Source organism: Numida meleagris, chromosome 1, assembly GCF_002078875.1.
Source record: "Numida meleagris isolate 19003 breed g44 Domestic line chromosome 1, NumMel1.0, whole genome shotgun sequence".
In the NCBI taxonomy this organism is placed as follows: Eukaryota; Metazoa; Chordata; class Aves; order Galliformes; family Numididae; genus Numida; species Numida meleagris.
Window position 1 is genome coordinate 10,577,528 of NC_034409.1, and position 7,331 is coordinate 10,584,858.

At 35.7% G+C, this 7,331-nt stretch overlaps 1 long non-coding RNA gene across 1 annotated transcript; it reads right to left on the bottom strand.

Moving 5' to 3' along the window:
- Nucleotides 3,796–6,895, bottom strand: LOC110392528. Its single transcript, XR_002434453.1, has 3 exons — nucleotides 6,723–6,895; nucleotides 5,130–5,190; nucleotides 3,796–4,746 (listed from the first exon to the last, which is right to left on the bottom strand). It is a non-coding gene; the product is annotated as an uncharacterized LOC110392528 (long non-coding RNA).

Consider the following 7,331-nt stretch of genomic DNA (forward strand, 5'->3'; position numbering starts at 1 on the left):
GCTGATGCTCCACGACTGGCAGCAAATGCAGAACTTTCTGCTGCAGTCATGACTTAATTATAAAATGAGAAAAGTGTTCAAAATTTTTAAAGAGTTCTTTATTTCAGTTTTTATAAGTAGTTTTACTGCTCTCCCTTCTCCATATTATGACAATATTTTGATTGAGTTCACAATTCTCACAACTATTCCTTTCCTTCAATGCAATTTCATCACAGCACAGTGAGATATCTAAGCATTATCTTTTCTGAGGGAAAGGTGATGTGCCAGTTTGAAGAAGTTCGTGAACTGATTTGGTATTGATAGAACTGGAACTTCACTGTTAGAAAAAAAAATCATTAGCTTCCTCAAAAGGTTTTGGGTAAGGTTTTTTCTCTGAATTTTGTTTCTTCTGTTGGTCTGCTCCTTCAAAGACAACTGTATTTCAGGCACAACATGACATAGATACTTGCAGTGTTAGAAAAATAGGAAGTACATAGAGGCTAGTGCTGCACAGGGAATGAAAAACTGTTTGCTCTATAGATAGGATTAGATTCATATTTTGGCATTTTAGCTTTCCAATTCTAAACTGGGTGTTTCTGTCTCCAGAAGAGTCTGCAGAGTAAAAGATGGCACCACTGCAAACCATGCTGCAGTCACTGCAGTGTGTCTTAATTCCCAGCACTGCATTCTGCAACAGTTTTGCAGTGATTTAAGAAATATCAGCAAGTAAATTTCTATGTTTTGGGTGATTTACATACACTTCATATTTTTAACAACAGTTACCCTCAACAGATTCTCATAGAAAAACTGATTTATAGAAAGATTGTATTAAGAATGTATCACGGAACCTGAACTAATGGTGTTTAACATTGGTTAGTAAATTCTTGCTAGTGATGCATCAGCTTCTTCTAAGAATTATATGTGTATCTGTCTTCTTCAAAACTGAAAATTTGCTCAGTTGTTCTGAACCTGGAAGTCTGATACTATACTATTATGTGTGACTTTTCGCCCACTATGCGTTCTCCCACAGAACATACAAGTCTTACATTGATAGGAAACGATAGTCACCACATTCTTTTTTTATTCTAACTGCTGCAGAAATTTGGAGACAAATATAAGTTTGTTTGATTTGCCTACTGTTTTGATCTCCAGCTCCAGCTTCATCTGTATGAAATTTGAAGCAAGATCACTTAATACATATTGTAGATTTTTCTTGATAATGGCTTTCAGACTGAGCTTTGGGAAACTGCATAGACACATGATGTGTTGTAAGAGTTTAAATTTGAAGAATGCTGTGGAAGTATGATATTTTAAGAATAGAAATAGTCATGACATTTAGATTTTTTCACTGTATTTACTTAGTTATGTGATGCTTAAAGAGCATGCACCTTGGAGGAATTTGCTGGTATCAAGAGTTGCTGTTCTTTTGAATTCTGATCTGGATGGAATAAATGAATTTGAATTGTGGAAGCAATAGCTAATTACAGCAGAGGTGATAACTCTATGATTTGAAAATAATCATAAAATTCCAGACTTTGAGATAATAATGGAGAAGTCAATTACAGATGCTCAGTAATATCTTCACCTCTCTGCTATTTAGGCCAAAAGTTAGTGGGATTGTGAGAAGTATTTATTTCATAAATAGCTGACCATTTAGAAATCTTTTAAATTCAATAATGGTACTGATATGATTATTTCCTAGAAAAACAAATGAATGAACAAAAATATTTATCAGAATATTTTATTTACCTCTAAGCATTTTTTAGATCTGGCAGAAATTCATTTCTACTCGGGCATTTTGACCTGTAGTTTTAGACACTTATCAATCCTATTTAGTCATAACTTTTAAAGAAACTGAAGCAGGGTGATTTTGCTATCTATTTTTCCATCTTTCTGCAGTCTAAAACCCTACCTTCCTCTTTTAGAAGTCAAAATTTTGCAATACCTTTTATTACTTTGGATATCCTTTGGTAATCGGCTGTGAGACTCAGCACAGGGAAGTCGCACAGAGTTCATTTGTCAATTTTCTTCCTAATCTGCTGTAGTCATACATGTAGTCATACATGTCATTTTATGTATCATAAAAATCAAATCTCTATGTGGTGAAAGCAATTACAGAGAAAATGAGAAGATTTTAAACAGCAGAATATCATATGTTGAAAAATGTAATAATTGTTTCCCAGTTCTCATTCTTGAAGAGTTCTATTCAAGATCCACATACTTATTCCAATTGGATGTATTATTTTGTTAGAGAAATAAAAAGAATTTTGAATTCAAACAGTTCATTATATTCATAAAATTAAAGTGTTCTGATCTACATACCATATTACTCTAAATAATCTTTTGAATCAAAAGGAACAACATTTTCTTTGGATAATTTTCTCAGTAGAGTTAACAATATGCAGGTGAGAGTTCTTACCCCTCTCTTGTTGAGCACTCTCTTGTATTCTTAGACATTTAGGTTGTACGTGTAAACTCCCTTGAATGTATAAAATAATAAACATCTATTTATTCCTATCAAAAAAGTGCTTGCATTTTATTGTCTGAACAATAATATTGATCAAATATTGATAAGAAGTTAGACCATGCTGTCAATTTGTGTGATTCACTCTCATCATCAGATCTGAATGTAATGGCTTCAGCGTATCTTTCATCAGATCTAATGTGTGGGCACTATTCAGATGATCTTTGCATAGCCCTTCAGCTCTTGCAATAGCAAGGCAGTCAGTGCCTGCTAAAGGTAGCCGTGTTGCAGGAATGGAGCCCATACAGTGCTTTTACATAAACAGACTATTCATCAATCTGCAATTATTAAATCTCATTTATTAAATGTATAGCCTATGCATCCCCTCCCTCCCTTAAGATTTGAATCCTACCTTTAACTGCAGTGCTGGATTGTATTCTCCATAGGAAGAAAAAAATGGCGTTACTTAGTAAAGGAAGAGCAAATAAATTGCTAGGCCTACTAAACTGAAAATCATTCATAATAATTATACAGAGAATGTGGATAATGAGGTCAAGATTAGGTATATCAACAAAAAATCCAGTAAACTTTACAGATGTTCTAGAGTATATTCTCTCCAGGCACAAAGCTGGGAAAAGCATGAAAAAAATTAATCATTTTTACTTCAAAATATTTTCAATCAGTTTTCCATGAGCAGTTTGCTGTATTGGACTTTTAAGTCTGGGTTTCAGTTCTTCCATACCTCCATAGTATAATGGAACTGTAAACTGTAAGCAACAGAATATTTTAGCTCTTTTTCTGTTTCTATGCTTTGCCAAGGATGGAACCCTAGCACCTCTTCTCATTTCAAAGTCCGATGGTAATACACAGGAATAGAATAGGAATGGTAACCAGTACTTATATTAAATTTATTTTCATGTTGAGATACCATACTAATCTTCTTTTCATTAAATATTTTCCCTCCAGAAGCAAACTTTGATTTGTCCACAGCTGGGCATAGTTCCCTAAGAAGTTATGATCAATGTTGAAAAATGTAAAGTAGTGGCTATTCAGTCCTTTTTATCCTCTATAGTTAGAATTGCATTCTTTACAGAACAGTCTTAGTGGGGGAGGAATACTGGAATTTTCTACCAAAGTGCTTTTAAAACAAATGTACCTTGAGCTGTTATGGTTGAAAGGTGTTTGCTAAATTACTTGATGTTACAAATACCGAAAATTGAGAGGATGATTGATTTAATTGCAGTTGTCCGACTGGTTTAAAACCTTGTTTTTATTTCTGTTCTGTTTTTCAGAGCTTTAGAACAGTTGGATTCTGAATATAAAGAAAATGTATGAGTACCCTAATCACAAAACGTAGTTTCTGATTAAGTCAAGGCTATTGTTAAGATGAAATGCTACATGATCTTCAGAATATTCAAGCTGACCAGTACATTCCAGTGCTTAGTACCAGTACTGCTGTTTCTTCAGTCTCTTACTTCATTTGTTGTTAGTTTGTTTTTCTGAAGGGAACCATCAGAAGGTTGTGGAGCCGTGTTTCCTTCTAATCTACGTAAGGTTAATACACGTAGGAAAAATAGTGAAGGGCTTGGTGCTGTAAGTTTGAGATGAGTATCCTCTCCCCAGTTGCCATATCCTGTCAGTGTTGGGGGTCCAGCAGTCTCACTGCCACACTTGCACTGAAATTCAATGTTCTAGATGACAAGCATTTACATCAACACTTTGCCTGTGATTGTGTGTTGACACATACAAATCGACATTTCTGCATTATTTGTATGCTAAACGTCTCACTGGTTTAAACCTGCAGCATTTATGGTTTGCTTTGTAAGAAGGACTTTTGTTAGGTAATAGTAATTCTTGCAGTGTTATTCTGCTAAAAGCGAGAAAGCTGCAGAGAGATTTCTGCTGGTAAAACTTGACAGATACGTAAATGTCTGCTCAAAGATACCTTATACGCAGCCAGAAACATGTTTCAGTATTTGAACTTTCAGACTCTATTGCTTAAACTGTCTCAGTTCTGTACTGTGTACAAGAATCCCATGTTTAATATGCTAGGGAGGAACTGGATTTTACTCTAGGCAGTTTACCATGATGATTCCTATTCTGTTCCTCTTTCCAGTTAATGTTGCAGTGTTTCAAATAAAGCAGAGCTTTAATGGTAGATACTGTAAAAAAAGTTACTCCAGAAGAACAGAGTACCTTTCAGCTTGAATATGAGTCTTTTAGAAAGATACAGTAGATGAGGGAAATTCCTAAACGAAATGTAGTGAATAAACGTTCTTTCTTCACCCATGGAGACATGACAGCTGAAAAAAAATATATATTATATAATATACATAATATATATAATATGTATTATTATATATTATTAATATATGCTTTATTATCTTCTGTATTCATAATAAATTAAGACTGTGCATGTTGTCAGTAACTTCGGTTCTGCTAACGAGTTGTAACTTATTATCTGAGTTGATTGTTTTTTGACTTCAGCTCATATCCAAAATGTCTTTCCTGACACTTTCAAAAATGCTGGCCTTGCATCACGAATCTCCTTACCCATGTTTTTAAACACTTTCTAATATAAAAGTTCCCCATTGATATTAATGGGCTTTGGATCAGCCCCACAAATAACAGGGAAAAGCTGTAATTTCTTTCATATGTTTTATCACTGGGAAGCTAAGACAATTACCTTTGTACACAGTGTGCTTGTATGGCTTGGTCTTTAGCCCTCCGTTAGATGGTGTTATTGTCTGGCGTCAAAGTGGATTTCAGAAGAAGAGAAATAAAACAAAATGGAAAGCTCTTAGGAAAACATTTATTGAAGCACAGGATAATTTTAAACTAGCCTTTGTTTCACCACATAGACTTGCATGTACAGGAATTTGTATTAACAAAGTTCTGCACTAACAAGACTTTCTAGGCTTCACATAGACAGAGAAATGTCAGGAAGCAGCAGACACCTCCACAGACTTTCATATCATTAAACAGCATTGTCTAAAATACATAGGGCTCAGAACAGTCCTCTGGTTAACCTTCCCACAACCCAGGAGGTTTTTCAGGGTCTGCACCCGAGCTGACTGGAGAATTCTTTCTGCCTTCAGTGAGATCTTGTTTAAGCCTGTGAGAAAAAGTTCCAACTATGCAAGATGAGCCAGCACAGATTCGATATAAGTGCTGCAAACAGACTTATGGATGTGTCCAGCTGTAATTCCGTATTTAAAGTTATAACACAGCAGACATGGAAATGTGTCTTTACTAGCAGATTGTAGATAGCAGAGATACTAAACTGGCCATAGTCACATGCTGCCATGATTTCTGTCACTTTAAAGATACATGCACACACAAAAAAAATGCTAATCAGTGAGAGAGATTGTCAATGCATACAAAAACATAATACCTAACTATATTCCTAGAGAAGTTCTGATAAAAAAGATAAATAATTATTTCACTCAAATGCATGAAATAAAAATTCAGACAGCCCTTATATGTAATTTGTTTCAAAGTTTTGCTGTTTAACACAAATTTAGGATTTTCTGTTCAATTCATATTAATTCAGTTAAGTCAATGTTACAGAGTGTTATACTGTGTTGTACTATGGCTATTCCTGACTACAAACTGGACCTTTTCAGTTTTTTTCACTGCTATTTTCAGTTTTTCTGAACCATACAACATACATCACAGGCCCCCAAATTCAGGAATTACCATCACTTTATCTGGCTGGGGATATACTCAGCAGAACTGCTAACTTCTGTGCCAGCTGTGAATGAATTCAGAGAAAAACTGGAAAAACATTTTCAAGTGGAAAGCAACAAAAAAAATAAAAAGAAAATCTAAAAATCTAATAATAGCATACATTGATCTTCCTCCTAAAAATCATCATCTAAATTCCTTTTTTTCATCAATGCATTTCAATGGAGAGTTTCTCTCCAACTCTACTAATTACCTGTTTACAAATTAAGAAGATGGTATAATGAAAAAGACTCTTGAACTCTCCTGGTAGCAGTGATGCTGGCCTCTCTCTTCCCCAAGGTTCAGAAGAAAAAGACCTCTCCCCATGCAGGGGGTTCCAGAGTCCTAGGCCTGGTAATATGAACACTGAATTCGAAAGCCAAACTCCTCTGCTCCACGTGAGCATTGCTACAGATGTAGGACCAGTACTGAGCCTCCTGAAATGTTTGCATTTAAGAGTACCTGGGTGAGTAGGTAAAAGCAATTCTGCTAACAGCAAGAAAAGGAAATTAAATTTGCATGTAAATATTCAGTTCTGGCAGTAGCAACATACCTGAGGCATTTTGAGAATATGTAATTCATAAAGAATTAGTGTAGCTCTCCACCTGTTTCCAGCATACCAGTGATGTCACCATTAATGAACCGATTTCCGCCGGGGGCTAGCAATCTACCCTCGCTAGGGCCATTGCAACGCAGACACCAATATGGGGATGCAGCAAATGACATTTATTATAACGTGAAAGCTCCTTAAGTACACCTCTTGCTTTGACTCTGCCCCTTAAGGGCACCTGAGGTGTCCATCACAGAGCAAGGGGAGGTCTTAACACGTTACATCCCGAGTCCCCAGGTCCGCCTAATACAACATACCAGATTCAGGTGTTGGCATCCTTTGGCTGAGTGGCAACCAAGTCTTTATTCGGCTTCTACAGGTGTTTCTGGGTAAAAATTTCCTTCAGCAGAAGTGAGGTTTTCCAGCTTAGCACTTTGGAACTTGATGTGTTGAGATGCCTTTCCCACAGGAAGCACAATTTTTTCAGCACTTTGATCTCCTTAACTTTAAGATTTGCAACTTGTCTTTTACAAGGAAGCAGGTAAAGTGGCAAAAGTAAAAAGGCACATTGGATGTATACAAATAAACAGGACCAGCGCATAGGCAAGTGAC